General features: G+C 45.2%; 1 long non-coding RNA gene across 1 annotated transcript in view; it reads right to left on the reverse strand.

Annotated features, from left to right (window-relative positions):
• The window catches only part of LOC122547362 (uncharacterized), a 466533-nt gene extending 457075 nt beyond the window's left edge, over nt 1-9458 (reverse strand). Inside the window, exons 1-2 of the long non-coding RNA XR_015758265.1 lie at nt 9393-9458; nt 8875-9206 (exon numbers count right to left, since the gene is read on the reverse strand). This is a non-coding gene — a long non-coding RNA (uncharacterized LOC122547362). The remainder of the gene's footprint in view (nt 1-8874; nt 9207-9392) is intronic.
• Nucleotides 9459-21819: the final 12361 nt, after the last annotated feature.

The raw sequence follows: 21819 nt of genomic DNA on the forward strand, positions 1-21819 counted from the left end.
CTGTTTTCACAAAAGAGAGGGACCAAGCAGAAACTAGTTCAGGAGGAGGACTGTGCAATATTGGAATGGCATCTTTCACATCTGAAAGACTCCCAGTTCATCCAAAGAAAAGAAAGATCCATGCTGTCCCAAAGACATTTGCAGACCGTGTGGGACTTGTTTGAAATGTGGTCACTGTTATAATGTAGGAAATGTACAAGCCAGATTGTACACAGCAAGATACCACAAGCAACAATGAACCAAGGAATATTTTTGAGTGATGTTTGTTCAGGAATAAGTATCAGCCTGAATACGATTCAAAGAGAAAGTAACTGGAACAGTTGGATGGAAAATGAGGAAATGAAAGTTAAAGGAGAAGGGAGGATTACTGGTTAGTGATGGGATTGATTGTTACCAGAAAATAAAAGGAAAGGGACAGAGTATTGTGAATGTCATATTGTACTGAGGAAACTTAAAAGTGCAGGGAAGAACAATATCGAACAAGCTTAAAGGTTTTGTCTCTTAACGCATGAAACATTCGGAATAATGTAGACAAAGTGGTACCACACAAACCAAGGGAAATCAAGTTTCTGAGGAATTTAAACTAATTAAAGAAGGTAGGGGGACAGGACACTTTATTAAAGCATCCAGACCAAGTATTAGGATAGAGAGTATGGAAAGGATCAAGAATCGAAATTGAAGCCCTGCAGGGTGGAATGGTGGGTCAGTGGTTAGCACTGCTGTCTCACAACTCCAGAGACACAGATTCAATTCCAACTGACTGTCTGTGTGGGGTTTACACATTCTCCCGGTGTCCACTTGGGTTTCCTCCCATTGCCAGAAATATGTGTAGGTTAGGAAGATTATCCATGGCAATTGTAGGGTGGGTGGGATGCTATTTGGAGGGTCAGTCTGGGCTGAATGGCCTGCTTCCACACTGTAGGGATTCTGTGATTTCTAAAGGAGATAACTATGAGAAGGAGGCAGTCAGTGCATGACTGAGGGTGTTGTACTTCGATGCATCGAGTTTATGAAACAAGGTAAATGAGCCTGTAGTGCAGGGACGTGGCTGCAAGGGGATCAGGGCTGGGAACTAAATATCCAGGGATGCACATCCTATTGAAAGGAAATGCAGGGGGATAGGGGGTCAAGTGTGAAGCAAGAACTGAAGGTAATCCTTGTTAGTCAGGAAATGGTTTTGGGAGACTGATGGTATCAAAACATGTAAGGCCCCAGGGGCCAGCAACTCATCAGAGTATTTAAGAAAGTGGGTGTAGAAATAGTGGACACATTGTTGATCATTTTCCAACATTCTGTTGACTCTGACAGAATTCCAATGGACTGGACAGTATCCAGTGTAACCCCACTTTTTAATAAAATGAGGGAGAGTGAAAATGAGGAATTATACATGAGGAAAACACTGGAGTCAGTTATTAAAGATACAGTAAACGAGCATTTGGAAAGCAGTGACAGGATCGGACCAAGTCAGCATAGATTTACGAAAGGGAAATCAGGCCTGACACATCTCCTGGAAGTTTTTGAGGATGTGATCAGTAGAGAGTGGACAAGGCTGAATCAGTGGACATCAAAAATTGATGAAAAGGTTCAGCAGGTCTGGCAGCATCTGTGGACAGCAATTGAAGTTAACATTTCAGATTGAGTGACCCTCCCTCAGGACCCAGTGGATGTTGTGTGACTGGACTTTCAAAAGGCTTTTGACAAGTTCAAAAGTGAGTTAAATTAAACCTCATGATATCAGAGGTAATGTATTGACATTAAGAGAGACTTCATTGGCGGACAGAAAACAGAGAGTTGAAATAAATGGGTCCCTCTCAAAGTGGCAGTGATTAGTGGGATACCCACAGGGTTCAGTGCTGGGACCCCAACTGTTCACAATATACATAAATGATATGGACAAAGGAATTGAATGCAATCCCTCCAAATTTGCAGATGACACTCAGCTGGGTGGCAATGTGTGCTGTGAGGAGGATGCTAAGAGGCTGCAGAGTGACTTGGACAGGCTGGCTGAGTGGACAAATACTTGGCAAAAGCAATATAATTTGGGTAAATGTGAGATTATCCACTTTGGTGGTAAAATAGGAAGTCAGATTATTAATAAATGGTGAAAGTTTAGGAAAAGGTGAGGTGCAATGAGAGTTGCGTATCATGGTGGAACAGTAACTGAAAGGGGGCATGCAGGTGCAGCAGGCAGTGAGGAAAGCTAATGGCATGCTGGCCTTCACAGTGAGAGGATTTGTGTATTGGAGTAAGGATGTCTTGCAGAATTATACTGGGCCTTGGTGAGGCCTCACCTTGAGTATTGTGTGCAGGTTTGGTCTCCTAGTCTGAGGAAGGACATTCTTGCTATTGAGGGAGTCCAGCGAAGGTTCTCCAGACTGATTCCCGGGATGGCAGGACTGACATATGAGGAAAGACTGGATCGACTGGGCTTGTACTCACTGGGATTTAGAAGAATGAGAGGAATCTCACAGAAACATATAAAATCCTGATGGGATTTGACAGGCTTGATGCTGGAAGAATGTTCTTGATATTAGGAAAATCCAAAACTAGGGGTCACAGTCGAAGATTAAGGGTTAAGTTATTCCGATGTTGTGAACCTGTGGAATCAAGGGATATGGGGGCGGAGTGGGAATTGGATAATGAGATTGGGTAATCAGCCATGATCATATTGAATGGTGGTGCAGACTCAAAGGGCCGAGTGGCCGATTCCTGCAGCCATTTTCTATGTTTCCATGTTTCTAATGATAGGTACATCTGAAGGGGGTGGGGGTGGGGTGAGGGAGGAGCAGGTTTATCCTGTCAGGAAGAACTGAAATTACATCGACAGCAAGCGGAAATATGGAGTTAGAAAGCATAGAATCTGTGTGAGTCAACTTAAATACCCACAAAATAGCAAAGGGCTTGATGGGACTTATGTACAAGTCTCCTCTCAGTAGTCGGGATGTGGGGCAGAAAATAAATCAGGAGATAGAAAACGCATGTAAGAAAGGGATTATTACAATAATCATGGCGACTGCAATATGCAGGTGGACTGGGAAAGTCAGCTTGGGAATGGATCTCAAGGAAAGGAATTCATGGAATGTCTGCGAGAGGCCTTTTTTGGAACAGTTTGTGGTAGACCCACTAGGAAACAGGTAATTCCGGATTCGGTGATGTGTAATGAGGCAGCCCTGATTGGGGAGCTGAAGGTGAGTGAACCCTGAGGGAGCAGTGACCATAATGCGTTAGAATTCACCCTGCAGTTCGAGAGGGAGAAGCTGGAATTCAATGTAATAATCGGAGTCAATGAGCAAGTTAGCAAAGGAGAGCCAATGGACATGATCTATTTGGGTTTCCAAAAGGCCTTTGACAAGTTGCCACACAGGAGGCTGCTAAATAACATAAGAGCCCACGGGGTTTGGGGCCCGGTACTGACATGGGATAGAGAGTGGAAATAAATGGGTCTTTTGCGGGATGGCAGCTGGTGCCTCGTGCAGTTCAGCAGGGGGCAGTGTTGGGACCTCAGCTATTCATGTAACAATTAATTATATATTAACGATCTGGGAAAAGGAACTGAGGGCATTGTTCCTAAATTTGCTGATGACACAAAGATGAGGGGAGGGACAGAGGGAGTTGAGGAAGCAGAGAGGCTGCAGAAGGACTTGGAAAGGCTCAGAGAGTGGGGAAAAAAGTGGCTGATGGAATACAAAGTGGGAAAGTATGAGGTTATGCCCTTAGGTTGGAACAATAGAGGCTCAAACTGTTTTTTAAATGGGGAAATTTGGCATTCTGAAACCCAAAGGGACTTAGGAGTCCTCTTTCAGATTTCACTTAAGGTTAATATGTAGATTCAGTTGGCAATTAGGAAGACAAATGCAATATTATCATTCATTTCAACTGAGTTAGAATACAAGAGCAGGTGTGTACTGCTGAGGCTGTATGAGACTCTGGCCAGACTGCATTTGGAATATTGTGAACAGTTTTGGGACCTGTATCTAAGGAGGGATGTGCTTGCATTGGGGGAGATCCAGAGGAGGTTTATAAGGATGACCCTGGTGGTGACAGCCTGGTCTGATGAGGAGAGATTGAGGACTCTGGATGTGTACTTGATAGAGTTCTGAAGGACATGGGGAGATCACATTGAAACTTACAGAATACTGAGAGGCCTGGATAGGGTGGGCGGGGATGAGATGTTTCCACCAGTAAGAGAAACATGGACCAGAGGGCACAGCCACAGAATTTAGGGGTAATCCATTAGGACTGAGATGAGGAGGAATTTCTTCTGCCAGAGGGTGGTTAATCTGTGGAACTCATGCTGTGGAGGTGAAGGAATTGAGTGTGTTTCGGACGGACATTGATAGGTTCCTGATTGGGAAGGCGATCAAACATAATGGGAAGAAGGCAGGAGAATGGTCGTGAGAAACACATCAGCCATGACCAAACGGCACAGCAGACTTGATGGGGCGAATGGCCTAATTCTGCTCTGTTATCATATTGTCTTTTGAACAGACTCTGCAAAACCCTGGAACACTGAAAGGCCTGGATTTGAGCCCAGCTGGAGCTGTTTGTCATCAGAACTTTATCAAGGGATAACCAGGGAGTGGGGAGAGTGTGCACCCTGTTCCATGTGGGAACTTCAGGATGCTTCCCATCTCCTGGAATATCATGAGTGTAGGCAGTGTGGTCAGTGACAGCAATTGGAGCTCCAGGTTTCCGGAGATTGAGCAGAAGCTGGTGTCAGTGTGGAGCGTCCGTGAGGCTGAGAGCTCCGTGGAGAGCACGTTTCTAGATGTGGTCACTCTGCAGCTTCAGAATATACAGGGAGAGAGGGAATGGGGGAACAGCAGACAGTCCAAAAGGACCAGACAGCTAGTACAGGAATCCTCTGAATGCATCCCACTGTCCAACCAGGATTCAGTTTGGAATCCTGATGAGAATGATGGTTCATCTGGGGAGTGCAGCCAGAGCCAGGTCCACGGCACCACGGGGGCTCAGCTGTACAGGGGGGTACAAGGAAGACTGGAAGAGCGATAGTGAGAGGAGATTTGAGAGTGAGGGCAATCGATAGTTGTTTCTGCAGCTGCAGATGGGAATCCAGGATTGTATGTTGTCTCCCTGGTGTCAGGGTCAAGGATGTCACTGAGCGGCTGCAGAGCACGCTGAGGGGAAAGGGGGAACAGGCAGCAGTTGTGGTCCAGTGACAGAGGGAGAAAAGGGATGTGGTCCTGCAGTCAGAATTTAGGGAGCTCTGGAGGCAATTAGCAACAGGAGCTCAAAATTCTGAATCTCTGGATTACTCCCAGTGACCAATGCAAGTGAGGATAGGAACAGGTGAATAAAACAGGGTATATCTGAGGCTGGAAAGGTGATCCAGGAGGGAGCGCTTGAGATTCTTGGGACATTAGGAATGACTTTGTGGGAGATGTGACCTCTATAGACCAGATGGGTTGCTCCTGAACAGAACTGAGCTTCTTGTGGGGTGATTTGCTGGTGCTGTTGGAGAGAGTTTAAATGAACATGGAAGTGGGGGCTGTGGGAACCAAGAGGAAATATCAGGGAGGAACACCAAGGAAAACAGAATCATGCAAGAGATAGATACTCCAAAGTAAGCAATAATAACTTATTTGGCCGGGTCACAGTGAGGGAGAGCGTAATAATTTCGAAATCCAACTGACTGTGTGCATGTAGGGGCCTGCGTGGAGTATGGGGAATAAGATTGGGGAGTTACAGATGCATATTACCAAGTGGAAATCTGGTGTTGTTGCTCTTACAGATAAGGCTCAAATGAGGACAGGACTGGGTGTTAAATATTCCTGGATACAAGGTGTTCACTAAAGATAGGAAAAGGGGAGGAAGATGGGAGGTGTGGGATTGGTTAAGGAGATCAGTGCAGAGCTGGAGAAAGAGGATGTCCCAGAGGGGTCAAGGGCAGAATCGATTTGGTTCGAGATAAGGAACAAAAAGGTGCAATCAGGTTGTTCAGTGCAGTCTGTCGGTCACCAACTAGAGGGAAGGATGTAGAGGAAGAAATCTGCAAGAAATTCACAGCACACATTCGGGTGACTTTAATTATCAGAATATAGAATGAAATCGGAGCAGTGTGAAGGGCAGAGAGGGGCCAGAGTCGTGAGAGTGTGCTCGGGTGAATTTTCTCCAGCCGTGTGTTCCCATTCCAATCAGAAAGAAGCTCTGCCAGACCTGGATCTTGGGAATGAGGAGGCCCAAGTAGATCGAGTGTCAGTGAGAGGGCATTTAGGGAAGAGTGATCATTGTATCATAAGGTTCAGGGTGACCGTGGAAAAGGACAAAGGACAATCTAGAGTAAAGTAAAGATCATGGATCATATCCCATGGATCACCTCCAAATCACTCTTAGAATTTTTCATATTTTATTTTAAAAGTGAATATGAATGAGTTACCAATCTAATATTTTGCCGCAGTATTTACGGTTGAGAAGGACATGGAAGAGAAGGAAATTCGGGAAAAAAGTGTTGATGTCTTGAGAAGAGTCCATATTACAGAAGAAGAGATGCTGTAATCTGTTCTTTAAACTCATGAAGGTAGATAAATCCCCAGGAGCTGATCAGCTCCATCCCAGTACTTTGTGGGAAGCTTGGGAAGAGACAGTGACGCCCCTTGTGGAGATGTTTGTATCATCAACAGCCACGGGTGATGTGCTGGAAGACTGGAGCGTGGTTAATGTTGTGCTGATATTTAGGAAGGTCTGCAAGGAATACCCAGGGAATTATAGACCAGGGAGTCTGCTATCAGTGGGGAATAAGTTGTTGGAGGGGATTTTGAGAGACAAGATCTAAATGCATTGGAAAGATAAGGATTGATTAAGGATAGTCCACAAGGCTTTGTAAGTGGGAAATCATGTCTCACAAATTTGATTAAGTTTTTTGAAGACATGACCAAGAAGATAGCTGAGAGTAGAGTGGTAGACATTGCCTACATGTACTTTAGCAAGACCTTTGACAAGGTATTGCATGGACAACTGGTTAGTAAGTTAGATCAAGTTGGATCCAGGGAGGGCAAGCTAACTGATACAAAATTGGCTTAATGGTTGGAGACAGAGAGTGGTTGTTGTTCAGACTGGAAGCCTGTGACCAGCGATGTGGCAAAAGGATTGGTTCTGGGTTCATCATTGTTCATCATTTATAGAAACAAATTGAATGAGAATATAGGTGCCATGGTTTGTGAGTTTGCCGATGACACTAACATTGGTAGTTTCATGGACAATGAAGAAGGCTATTTGAGAGTACATTTACATTACACATTGAGATAATAGGGAGGTGTTACATTTTGGTACAAAAACCAGACCAGGGCTAACACAGTTAATTGTGGGGCCATGGGGAGTGTTGTCAAGGGGTGGAGGCACATAGAGGATTGAAACTGGTGTCACATGGAGACAGGATGGTGACGAAAGCATTTGGTACAATTGCTTCTATCGGTCAGAGCATTACGTGTGGGAGTTGTTACGACTCTCCAAGGTATTGATCAGGCCACATTCCCAGTCACCCTGCTATTGGAAGGATGTCATTAAACTGGAAAGGGTTTAAAAAGGATGACAAGGATGTCACCGAGACGAGAGGGTTTGAGTTATAAGGAGAGGCTGGTTAGGCCTGGGCTATTTTCCTTGGAAGGTCAGAGGCTGCTGGGTGACATTTTAGAGGTTTATAAAATCGTAATGGGCATAGATAAGATGACTAGCTCAGGTTTATTCCCCAGGGTAAGAGAGTCCAAAACTAAACAGCAGAGGTTTAAAGCAAGAGGGGAAAGATTCAAAAGGGACCTGAGGTGCATCTCTTTCACGTAGAGGGTGGTGCGTGCATTGAATGAGCTGCCAGAGGAAGTCGTAGAGATGAGTATGATAACAACATTTAAAAGACATTTGAACAGGTACATGGACAGGAACTGTATAGGGGGAAATTAGCTAAATGCAAGCAAATGGGACTACTGGAATAGATAAGGGGAATAATTCATGAAGGATGTGAATATTTTGCAGATTGGGTAAAAACAAAATTCCATGGAAGGATCAGGGATGAGGAAAGTCAGTTATGAACAAATTTGGACTGTCTTCCTTGGAGAAGTGAAGGCTGAGTGGAAATTTGTTTGAGCAATTCAAAATCAAGATGTGTCTAGACAGAGTAAATAGGGAAAAAATGTTCCCACTCATGAAAGTATTGAGAAGGAGAGGGCACAGATTTAAAGTAATTAGTGAGAGAATCAAAAGTGAGATGAGGAAAAAAAAAATTCAGCCAGTGAGTGGTTAAGGTATGGAATGCACTGCCTGAGAGTGTGGTGGAGGCAGCTTCAATTGAAACATTCCGAAGGGAATGAGACTGTTATTTGAAAAGGAACCATGTGCAGGGTGACAGGGAGAAGGCAGGAGAATGACACTCAGTGAATTGCTCATTCAGAGAGCCAGTACAGACAGGATGGGTGGAATGGCCTCCTTGTGCACTGTAACAATTCTGTGATTGCGTGGTTGAGCAGAGTTAAAGCTGGGGGAGATGGGAGCTCGGTGTCTCACTGTGCTGCTGCTGCTGCTGCTGAGGACAGTGAGATCAGAGGAGCCAGAGCTCACATCAAACTCTGCCCGTGTCCGACACACTGAGACTGGCAGGAGGCTACTCACTGATTTCACTGCATGCTGCAGGAATGGGACCACAGGCTGCAAATGGACAGAGTTCCTCCACACGGTGAGTAAAACTGACTGACTTATATCTTGCTGCTTATCCGGGCAAACGGAACTAAAGAAATACAGCTGGACACCCTGTTGGACACAGTGCTCCTCAATCAACCATTTCATTAACTGCAGCTCCCCACTAACACCTTCAACAATTCAGCATTTGTGTTTTAGGAAGTTCCAGTATTGAAAGGATTTACTTACTCAGTCTGAGCTTGGTTCCTTTACCGAACGTAAGGGGAGCTGTAACTTTGCTGACAGTAATAATCAGCGACATCCTCATTCTGAACGTTGCTGATTGTCAGAGTGAAGTGTGTGCTGGACACTTCTGTCCCGGTGAATCTGTTGGAGACTCCTGTGAATCGTGATGCTGCATTGTAGATCAGGAGAGAGGGTTTCTGTCCTTCTTGCTGCTGGAACCATTCAACATTACTAACTGGCAATCTGACTGGATTTACAGGTGATGGTTGCAGTCTGGCCCAGTCCCACTGACAGCACCGGGGGAGACTGGGTCATGATGATGTCCCCACTGATACCTGAGGGGTCAGAGAGAAACACAGTGAAGTCAGAACTGTCACAGAAAGAGCCTGTCAAATGAGAGATTGTTGGAGACACTGAGCATTCCTCTGGTTTCAGCATTTTCCCTTCAATCACAAGTCAGTGGAATTGGAGTGAAATGGAGAGCAGCTAAAGATTCAAGGTGGAAGGAGAGAGATTTGTACCTGCGACACAGAATGCCAGGGGCCAGATCAGCTGGATGTGTGAAATCATGGTGTGTGCTCCTATCCCTGTGCCTGGTTCCTGATAAACTCTCCCTTCACTGGGCTCTGCTTTATAAAGCTGCAGCCTGAGAGAGTCTGACTGGGTGTTCCTCAGTATGTAAATGGCATCAGGCAGAGGGAGCCACGTCAGCCCCTCACACTTCCTCTTTTCTCTCTCTCTCTTTCTCTGTCTATCTCAGAGAGTCATTGATGTGAACAGCACTGACTGAGGCCATTTGGCCCATTGTGTCTGTGCTGGTAAACAAAGATCTGTTGACACTAATCCCATCCTCCAGCTCTTGGCCCATTACCCTGGAGGCTACAGCAACACAAGTGAATATCTAAACACTGCTCCAATGTCATGAGAGTTTGTGAGTCAACCAGCCTTTCAGGCAGTGAGTTCCAGACTCCCACCACCCTCTGGGTGAAAACATTTCTTCTCAACTCTCCTCTCACACTCCAACTCGACTGGGCCTGGACTCACTCGAGCTCAGAAGGATGAGAGGGGATCTGATTGAAATGTATAAAATTCTAACAAGGCTGGACAGGGAGGAGGTTTCCCCTGGTTGGAGAGTCTGGAACCAGGGTTCACTCTCAGGGGGATACAGGATAGACCATTTAGGGCTGAGATGAGGAAACATTTCTTCACTCAGAGGGTGGTCAACCTGTTGAATTCTCTACCACAGAAGGCTGTGGAGGACAAGGAACTGAATATATTCAAGAAAAAGAGAGAGATAATTGTTTGCATTTTAACAGCATGAAGGGAATGGGGAGAAAGCAGGAATATAGCTTTGAGAGAGAGGATCAGCCATGATCATACTGAATGACAGAGCAGGCTCAAAGGGCCGAATGGCCTTCTCCTGCTGCGGTTTCTATGTTTCTATGTCTGTGTTACCTTCAGTCTCTGTTCCTGGTTTTTGAGTCCTTTACTCATGTAAAAAGTGTCTTCCTACCCACCCTATCACTGCCTCAAATAATCTTATACCCCTCTATCAGGTTCCCTCTCGGCCTTCACTGCTCCAAGGAAAACAATCCCAACCTTTCCAATCTTTCCTCATAGCTGACCCTCCATCGCAGGCAGCATCCTGGGAAATCTCCTCTGCTCCCTCTCAAGTACAATCACATCCTTCCCAGAATGTGGTGACCAGAGACCTGTCCCTCTCTCTGTCTCACATCTGCCACGTCTTTCTCTCTACCTCTCTCTCTCCCACTATTAATCTCTCCCATGTTTTCTCTCTTTCTCTCTCTCTCTCTCACTCTGTCTCACTCTGTCTCATAGCCACTCTATCCAACTCACTGATGCTTTCTCACTCCATCTCATAATCTCTGTTTCTCCATCTGTCACTTGCTCCCTCTCTCACTTCAACGAAAAGCCTCCGATTGTTATCTGTCCCTCTCCATTCCTCCCTCTTTCTCTCTCCTTCCCTCTCTACCTTCCAGTCTACAGTCTCTCTCCCTACCTCTCTGTCATTCTGTATCTACCCATACTCACGTGTCCCTCTTGCTCTCACACTCAACCCTACCCTCTCTCTCAATTCTCTTCATGCTTGGTTCCACACCCATCCTGTCTCTTTGTCCTCTCCTTGTCTCTTTCTCTCTCTCCATCTCTCTTAATCACACTGACTCACATCTGTCTCTGTATCCCTGAGCCTCACCATTTCTACCTCCCTCTATCCTCTATCTCCCTCTTGGTCCTCTCACATATCCCACACTGTCTCAAGTGCTTCTCCCTGTATCTCTGTCTCTCTCTCTCTCTCTCTCTCTCACACACACACACACACACACATACACACAGAGTCTCTCTCTGCCTCTGTCTCTCTCTCTCTCACACACCCTCCATCTCTCTCTCTGTCTTGCTTCTCTCTCTTTCTCACAGTATCCCAGGTGGTGACAGTTGAATGCAGGATAAATCTCCCTCTGCTCTGCCCCACAAATGGATGTTAACCCTTGACCCCAGAAGCATGTCTTCTCCTGGAGTAAAGGCCCATTTCCACATTGACCAGGGTTTGGCCTCTGTCAGGAAGACGGACATATTCTTGTCAAACAAAGGACAGTTCTGTGCTGTTGGCCTATTCTCACTGGGGACTGGTTTGTTCATAAACCTCATTCCATGAAGGCCCAGCAGAGAGAGGAGATCCTCAGGCCATCAGTGTGAGCTGGAGGGACAGGACAGACTCTGACCCACTGACCCATCCTGTCCATTCACAACATGTTCCAATCCCTTCCCCTCTCCTTCCCCTTCCATGGTCAGTCTTTTCTGAAATGGAGTGGTCCCTTCCCTGTCTCATACCAAGGAGGAGATGGACAGATTTTTAATGAATAATGGGTTAGAGGATGATGGAGAGTGGGCAGGAAAGTGGAGTTGAGGCTGAGATGGGATCAGCCATGATTGTATTAAATGGTGGAGTGGGCTCGAGGGGCTGAATTGCGTGCTCCTGCTCCGAGTTCTTATGTTCATCCACCCCCTCCCCCATTCCTCTTACTGCAACTTTGTGCACATTCTTGGAATGTTTGGACATCGAAGGTACGACGTGAATTCAAGTTTTGCATTGAATTAATGTGGGGACATCATTGTGCAGGTACTGTGATAACTCCTGCAGCTGAATATCCTGCTGACAGGCTTCAGCCTTCCACATACAGAATGGGGAAGTGGGGGAGGACAGAATGTACTGTAGGGTCCATGGAACTGTCCCCTAGCAATGTGGTTGACCCTTAACTGCCCTCTGAAATGGCTGAGCCAGGCTCTCAGTTGTATCAATTATGACGTCTTAACAAAGAATTAAAACCGGACGGATCACAGGCATCGATCTCGTCACCAAAAAGGCAAAGACATAAACAGCCCTGTCTACCCTGCTCCATCCTCCTTACTGACTCTGGGGGTTAGTGCCAAATTTAGGAGAGCTGTCTTACAGACTAGTCACGCAACAGCCTGACACAGTCATACTCACAGAACCATACCGTACAGACAATGTCCCAGACACCACCATCACTGTCCCTGCATGTGTCCTGTCCCACCAGAAAGGCAGACCCAGCAGAGCTGATGACACAGTGCTCTACAGTCAGGAGGGAGTTACCTTGGGAAGCCTCTAGACTCTGTGAAGACTCATGACACCAGGTTAAACATGGGCGAGGAAACCTTCTGGTGATTACAAGATATCTTGCTCCCTCGGCTGATGAATCAGTCTCCCCTCCATGTTGAACAGCACTTGGAGGAAGCACTGAGGGTGGTGACAGCACAGAGTGTGTTCAGGGTGGGGCGTTTCAATGTCCACCACTGAGAGTGGCTCGGCAGCAGCATTTCTGATCGAGCTGGTTGGTTCCTAATGGACGTAGCTGAGGGACTGGCTCTGCAGCTGGTGGTGAAGGAACCAAAAAGAGGGAAAAAGATGCTTGACCCCATCCTCACCAATCTTGTGGCTGTAGATACATCTGTCCTTGACAGTATTGGTAAGAGTGACCATCACAGAGTCCTTGCAGAAACAAAGTCTGACCTTCACATTGAGAATCCCCTCCATTGTGTTGTGTGGTACTATCACCATGCTAAATAGGACAGACTCCAAACAGATATTGCAACATAAGACAAGCTCATAAATGGGGATGATTGCCAAAGATTGCACAATGTTCAGCACCATTCTCAACTCCTCAGATACTGAAGCAGTCCACGTTCAAATGCAACAATATCTGGACAATATCCAGGTTTCATCTCAGAAGCAGTATTTCCCATCGGTGTCATGCAAATGCCAGTCAATAACCATCACCAATAAGAGACAATCTAACCATCGCCCCTTGACAGTCAATACTATTACCATCACTGAATTCCCACTATCAACATTCCTGAGGTACCATTGACCAGAAACTCAACTGGACTCACCACAAAAACACCATCGTTACAAGAGCAGGTTAGAGGCTAGAAATACTGAATCGAGTAAATCACCTCCTGATTCCCCCAAAGCCCATCGACCAAGTTAGGAGTGTGATTGAATACTCCCCACTTACCTGGATGGGTGCAGCTCCAACAACATTCATAGATTGATCGTGTCACAGAGTCATACAGCACAGAAACAAACCCTTAAGTCAAACTTCTACATGCTGACCAGGTTTTCTGAAGTGAACGAGTCTCATTTGCCTGCATTTGGGCCATATCCCTCTAATCCATTCCTGTCTCTGTCTATCATATCCTCTCTCTTTCTTATCCACTCAAAAAGCTTGATACCATCCAAAACAAAACAAGCTCCTTGATTGGCATCACATCCACAAAGCATCCACTCCCACCAATGCTCCACAGCAGCAGCGTGTATTATTGATAAGATGCGCTGCAGAAACTCTCCAAAGATCCTCAGATAGCACCTTCCAAACCCATATGGGAAAATAGAAATTGCACGAAAAGCTCAGCAGATCTGGCAGCATCTGTGGAGAGAAATCAGAGTTAACATTTCGGGTTGAGCACGAAGCATCATGTGACCCAGAAAGTCAACTCTAATGTCTCTTCACAGACGCTGCCAGACCTGCTGAGCTTTTCCGGCAATTTCCATTTTTGTCTCGGATTTACAGCATCTGAAGTTCTTTTGGTTTCCTTCCAAACCCACGTCCACTTCCATTTAGAACAAGAGCAGCAGATACACGGGAACTCTGTGAGCTGCAAGTTTCCCTCAGAAAAGCTTAGCATCCTGACTTGGAAATATGTCGCTGTTCTCTCAGTCTTGCTGGGTTAAAATACTGGCATTCCCTCCCCAAGAGCATTGTGGGTCAACTTACAGCTTGTGGACTATAGCAATTCCAGACGGCAGCTTCGCACCACCCTCTCAAGGCAACTAGGGACAGGGTAAAGAATGCTGGCCCAGCCGGTGAAGCCCACTTCCCACAAGTGAATATGCAAAACCAAATGAAGTGTCCCTCAGGAGGGGAGAGGGAATTTTAAGGGTCCTGAGCTTCATTTCCCAGCCCAGGCAGTTTGACTCCCAATGAATGAATGAGATACCAATTTGGAGCCCAGGTTAGGGGCAGTCTTGTGCTATAGACCCAGGTCTGCAAGAGGGAATCAGAGGTCCAGCTAAAAAAGAAAGATGAGGAGAGAGAGGAACAGGGTGACTATTTGGGTCACTCACAGCCATGATGGACTGAATGGCCATCCCCCTGTGCTGTCAGATTCCAGGGAGTGCAGACGGTTCACAGTTTTCTCCCGTCTCAGTAACAAATGTCCAGCTGCTCCGAGCTCCTTCTTTCACTTCCTCTCTTGGTGAAGTTTCAACCTTGCGATCTGACAGTCTTTGCAGTTATTTTTTACACTGGGGCTTTCTGCTGTGGTCAGAATCTCTAATAATAAGTGTCCAATCAGTGACAATCATAGCAGCTAAGAGCAGTCAGGACTGAGGAGCCAAGCTCACTGGGAAACACATTGGGAAGATCAAAGCCATCCTCTTCAGCTCCCGACACAAACTCCATCTCTCTCCCTGAGCACTGTCTGCTGCTCAACCAGATTTTTTGCAAACTGGGCCTCATCTTTGAGGTTGATCTGAGCCCGCATCCTCCACATCACAAAGATCAGCCATTGAAAATCTCAGCTTCATCATGGGGACGACAAACATGGCCATTCCAATGTTATACTAGCCGACATCATAGCCACCGCCTTCCGTAAACTTCGGCTCATTCCAAACCGTGCTACCGATATCCGAACTTGCACCAAGTCTCATTCCCCCATTCCCTCCCACTGTCCTCACGGACCAACATTGGATCCCAGTCCAGCAATACCTCGATTTTCATATTCATATCCTTGTTTTCAAGCTGCTCTCTGCCCTTCCACCCTCCCCATCTTTGTAAGCTCCCCCAAGCTGCCTCACTGCCAGTGTGGTTAGCAACCTTGGATATGTGGTTCTCTATTTCTTCATACAAGTCATTGAGAAATATCGTGAAAAGCTGAGCTCCCACCACGGTCCCTGGGACACCACTACTCACATCTTGCTCATTGGAGGACACACACATTCTCCCTCCTCTCTGTGTCTAGCTCCAGGCCCATTCCTGACCCAAGGTAAATGCATTTCTCAACTTCCATCTGATTCCATGTCGCTTATATGGAACATTCTTAAATGTCTTCTGGAATTCCATATAGACAATATCTATCGACATTCCCTTATATCCCACATTCGGGAATTCCAAACAAAGTGTAACCGGGTTAGTTAAAGATGTCTGAACCTTTCTCAAAAGACATGAAAATGCTTCCACATCCTTCTCGTCATAGGCATAGAGTCATACAGCAAACAAACAGGCTCCTCTGCTTATCATGTCAATGCTGACCAGTAAACATCAAACCACACTAATCACCCCCATTTGCCTGCACTTGGTCCATAGCCTTCCATGGCCTGGTGTTTTATGTGCTCGTCTGGATATGTCTTAAATGTTGTAAGAGGAACTGCCTCCACCACCTTCTCAGGCAGCACATTCCATATTTCTACCACCCTCTGGGGAAAAATAAATCCTCAAACCCCCCCTAAACCACTTTTTCATCATGTTAAGCTTATTCCCTTAGGTCTGAGACATGTCTACCATGGGGAAAAGATTATCACGATCGACTTTGTCTGTGCCTTTCATATTTTTGTATCCCTCAATCAGACTCACCCTTACTTCCTCTGCTCTAAGGAAAACAAACCCAGTCTATCCAGTCTCTCCTCACAACCAACACATTCCATTTGAAGCAACATCCTGGTGAATCTCCTCGACAGCCTCTCCAATCCAATCATGCCCTTCCGACAGTTTCATGACCAGCACTGTACACAGTATTCCAGATATGGCCTAACCAATGCTCTGTAAAGTAACAACAAGACTTCCTTGCTCCTATATTCTAAACCCTGGCTAATGATGGCAAGCATCCCGTATGCCTTCTTCACCACCCTGTCTAGCTGTGCTGATACCTCCCGGGATCGATGGACATGTACATCAAGGTCCCTTTGTTCCTCAGCATTCCCAGGGAACATAAGAACTAGAAGCAGGAGTAGGCCGTCTGGCCCTTCGAGCCTGCTCCAACATTCAATAACATCATGACTGATCTTTTCATAGACTCAGCTCCATTTACCCGCACTTTCACCATATCTCTTAATTCCTTTATTGTTAAAAAAAACTGTCTTAGCTTTAAAACGTTTCCTGAAGTGACATAAATTTCTTCACGGGGAAAGGAATTTAAAAGATTTATGACGCTCTGGGTGAAGAAGTTCCTTCTCAATTTCATCCTAAATCTGCTCCCCCTAATTTTGAGGCTATGCCCTTTTGTTTTAGTTTCACCTGCCAGTGGAAACATCCTCTCTACTCTGTCTTATCTATTCTCTTCATAATTGTATATGTCTCTATAAGATCCCCCCTCATTCTTCTAAGTTCCAATGAATATATCCCAGTCTACTCAGTTTCCTCTCATAAGCCAACCCCCTCAACTCCGGAATCAACCTGGCGAACCTTCTCTGTATACCTTCTAATGCTAGTACATCCTTTCTCAACTAAGCAGAACATAACTGCATGCAGTACTCCAGGTGTAGCCTCACCAGCACCCTGTACAGCTGCAACATAACCTCCCTGCTTTTTAAACTCAATCGCTGTAGCAATGAAGGGCAAAATTCCATTTGCCCTCCGAATTGCTTGTTGTACCTGTCGACCTCTATGATTCATGCACAAGGACACCCAAGGCACATATCTTTTATTGTGTTTATCCTTCCCTCATTAGAATTCCCAAATTGGATCACCTCACATGGATCAGGATTAAATTCCATCTGCCATTGCTCTGCCCAATTTACCAGCTGATCAATATCAGACTGTAGTCTGAGACCCAGTAATCCAAGATGGCAGCAGAGTAGGACGCTTCAGACCAAGTTCATCTACTCCATCTGTTTCCTTTTCTTCTTTCTATTCCACCTTTTTTTTTCCTTTTCTTTTGTCCTTTTCGCTTATTTCCTCTCCCGGCCATGGACTCCCAACCTCAGACACCAGGCCTCCGACCAGTGCAGACTCACTGAGATGACCTCTGGGCTTGATGTGGCAGTGTCCTAGCCTGGCAGGGAGACATCCCAGCCTGGTGAGGAAGACTCTTGGTTCAACATGGTGGTCTCTCGGTTCAATGTAGTGCCCTCTCAGTTCGATGTGGTGGCCTCTTGGTCCAAGATGGTGGCCTCTCAGTTCGATCTGATAGCATCTCAGCCCAGCATGTTGGCTTCTTGACCTAACGTGGCGATCTGTCAGTGGCTCAGCACGGTTGTCTCTCGGCTCACAGGGTGGTCTCTTGCTGTATAATGGTGGTCTCTTGGCCCACACGGCCTCAGTGTGGACTTTTGGTCAGGAGACGATGACTCAAAATATGATCCCATGGCAGCTGAGCGCTTAAAGGAAGACTAATGATTGAATTTCTTTATTTTCTATTTAAAACTGAAAGGGTCTGTAACGTGTAACTTTTAACTTTAATCTTTCTTTCTACCTTTTTCTTAAGATTCTGTACCTCGGTCCTTGTAGCGAAGATGGCATGTTGCAAGGCGACATTACATACACTTCTCTGTATTCCTATATTTTTGTACTTGAGTCCATGTGACAATAAAATAAAAATCAAATCAATATCAACAACACCACCAATTTATGTGGCATCTGAAAACTTTCTAATTAAACAATTGCAGTGAATTCGTTACAAATAGAAAGTGTCGCAGCCCTAATCCCTGTCATATACCACTGGTCACAGGCTTCCAATCACAAAGACAACCCTCCACCATCACTCTTTGCCTCATATTTGGAAGGAGAAAGTGAGGACTGCCGATGCTGGAGATCAGAGCTGAAAAATGTGTTGCTGGAAAAGTGCAGCAGGTCAGGCAGCATCAAACACTTAAGCCCGAAACATCGATTCTCCTGCAAAAAACACTTATGCCCGAAATGTCGATTCTCCTGCTCCTTTGATGCTGCCTGACCTGCTGCGCTTTTCCAGCAACACATTTTTCAGCTCATATTTGGAAGCCCCTTTTGGATCCAATTTGCCAACTTGCCTTGGATCCCATGGGCCCTTACCATCTGGACTGCCTTTCATATGGGACCTTGGTCAAACAAATCAATACTGGCATCCCTACCTCTCCAAGTATTGCTTAATCCTGGACTTCAGGATTTTTTTCTAATAATTTCCCTCACACGGAAATCAGACTATCTGGTCTGTAATTGCCTGGCCTATCCCTGTTGCCCTCCTTGAACAAAGGAACCACATTGACAATCCTCCAGTCTGGCACTTCACCTGTGGCCAGTGAAGTATTAACCAAGGAAAAGGCAATCAAACTTTAAGACAATTAATTGAAAAATACAGTTCAGTTAAACCTAAAGATGCGATGGAGAAATGAACCCCTTCTCCCTGTTACTTGAGTATTATAAAGCAATGACATTCGAAAAGGAAGGATTTTATTTTGCTGTGTGTTTTGGAATCTTTTGAATTTGTGTTTTTGATTAGATTAGATTCCCTACAGTGTAGAAACAGGCCCTTTGGCCCAACCAGTCCCCACCAATCCTCCAAAGAATAATCCACCCAGACCCATTTCCTTCTGACTAATGCACCCAGCACCATGGGCAGTTTAGCATGGCCAATTCACCTAACCTACACATCTTTGGACTATGGGAGGAAACCTGAGCACCCAGAGGAAACCCACAGAGACATGGGAGAATGTGCAAACTCCGCACAGACAGTCACCCAAGGCTGGAATGGAACCTGGGATTCTGGTGCTGTGAGGCAGCAGTGCTAACCACTGAGCCACCATGCCACCCCACATACCTTCTGTCAGTATGTTTTATCTTCATTTCTTTTGTGTAAGGAGGTCTTATTACTAAATCAAAATCTTATTCTAAATGTTCTTATGCTCCACAGATGCTGCAGACCAACTGCATTTCTTTCGCAGTTTCTGTTTGTGTTTCAGTCTGAGATCTGTGTTGTCCAATAATACCAGCAGTTGGGATGATAATAATTGGCTAGCATTGTGATTATCACTCTAGTTAGAAATTGGCACTTTGTATTTGATGAATCCAACAAATCCTTACATTGTTTTCACATCTGTCAGTCACCACATCACTGCTTCCACTCCTGCCTTTCCAGAATCCAGGCAAATCCCTTTTCTCTCAATATGTGACGTATGTACTTAACTTGGGCATCTCTTTAATTGCAAACTTTCTTGTTCAGCTTAATGACTCTTTCTTTCTTGTTCCTGACAATTTAGACACAACTTCTGCACTGCCCTTATCTCGTTCCATAATAACTATGAAACTAGTTTTTTTTTCAACTATAATAATTGTAAAGAATGATATATTAATCTTTGTGGCATTTGAGGAATATAAATTTTGCCGGTTTCTCAAGACTGCCGGTTCATAAGGTGCAGGTTACAACAAAATTTGCTGCACATCTTTTATAATGGACTCCAGTATTTCTTCCACTACTGATGTCAAGCTAACTGGTTTACAAAAACCACTGTGTTCTCTCTGTCTCCCTTCTTAAATAGTGGGATTATGTTAGCCACCCTCCAATCCATAGAAACTGCTCCAGAGTCTAGAATTCTGAAAGATGACCACGAGTGCAGCTATTCTTTCTAGTGCCACTTTCCTAAGTATTCTGGGGTGAGGGGATCAGGCTGACAAAGATATTTTATGGATCCTCTTTGCCTTCCAATTTTTTAAGTAAATCCCCACACTTTCTCTCCTCCTGAAGTTCCTCCCCTGTGTTTGATGCTCTGTACTTGACATATGCTTCCTTCTTTTTCTTTCTCAAACTATCCATGTCCCTTGACATCCAGGATCCCAGGAGTTGCTGTGCTTGCCTTTCTTTCTAAGCTGGCCCTAAATTCTCACTGTCTCACATTAAAAAGATTCCCACTTTCCAAATGTATACCGACCTGTAAGTAGCTGCTCCCAGTCTATATTTGCCAGATCCTGTCTAATGTCTTTGAAATTGGCCTTGCCTCACTTTAGACATTTAAGTTCTGCACTACCCTTATTCCTTTCCATAATAACGATGAAACATATGGAGTTATGTTCACTATCTCCAAAATGCTCACCCACTGACTCTCCAACCATTTGATCGGCTTCCTTACCTAGGATTGAGTCCAGCTCTGTCCATGTTTAGCAGGACTATCTATGTACTGGCACCAAAAGCTCTCCTGGATGGACTTTAAACATTCCACCATTCACACAAAGGCAATGCCAGTTCATGTTAGAGAAGTTGAAATTCCCCACTAATATAACCCTATTCCTCTTATATCTCTCTGTGATTTGCCAACTTATCTGCTCCTCTCTCTCCACCTGACTATTGGGAGGCCTGTAGTATAATCCCAGCAAAGTGATTGTCCTTTTTTTATTTCTAGCTCTACCCAGATGGCCTCATTTGAAGAGCTTTCCAAGAAATGCTCCTTCAATCCTGCAGTGATGGTGTCCTTTATCAATAATGCAATACACCCACCTCTCTGCCATTCTCTCTATCCCACCTGAGACTTCTCTACCCTGGAATTTTGAGCTGCCAATCCTATCTTTCTTCAATCATGTCTCAGCAATTGCAACAATATGATATTCCCACGTGCTGGTCAATGCTCTCAGTTCAACCACCTTACTAGTCAAGTTCCTTTCATTAAAATACATGCAGTTCAGCTTTCTGGTCCTCCTATGTTCTGGATACTGTCCTACTGGTTATCCAGTGGTTTTGTGTGTCGCCCTTATTCTCCCATGAAGAGAAACATCCAGCATTTCGCCTGTCAAGCCCCTTAAGAATTCTGTACATTTCAATGAGATTACCTTTCATTCTTCTAAACTCCAGTGATCAGCTTCCAAACCTGTTTGACCTTTGCCCATAAGACAATCACTCTATACCAGGAATCAGTCAAGGGAACTATCTCTGAACTACTTCCAATGCAGCTCCTGTCCTTTCTTCAATAAGGAGCCTGATACTGGACACCATACTCCAGATGTGCTCTCACCAAGCCCCTAACCCTAACCCCTGTACAGCTGCAGTAAAATATCCCTGCTTTTAGATTGCATTCCCTTTACAAGGAGCACCAACACTCCATCTGCCTCCGGATTCAATTGCTGTAGCTGCGTACTAACTTTGTGATTCATGTCTCCCACATTACATTCCATCTGCCCAATATCTCTCCAAAGTCCAGCTGTATCTAATATTCAGCAGGGTGGATCCCTTCACTGGGAAAGAGTCAATTGTAACTAGAATAATGACATATCTCTGAGAATCACATTAATAATCATTTTTATTGAAGCATTCATGAGTTTTGTGTTGATTGACACAATGCTCTGGTTTGGGCTTTGCTGTCTGTACAAACCATCTGTAATGTCTTTGCTGCAATGGTCCACATTTACATCATCAAACTCACACTCCAAATATCCCGTCATTCTTCTCCAA

This window comes from Chiloscyllium plagiosum, unplaced genomic scaffold (genome assembly GCF_037043375.1).
Source record: "Chiloscyllium plagiosum isolate Xiang-an unplaced genomic scaffold, Cpla_swu_hap1 HiC_scaffold_9, whole genome shotgun sequence".
NCBI lineage: Eukaryota > Metazoa > Chordata > Chondrichthyes > Orectolobiformes > Hemiscylliidae > Chiloscyllium > Chiloscyllium plagiosum.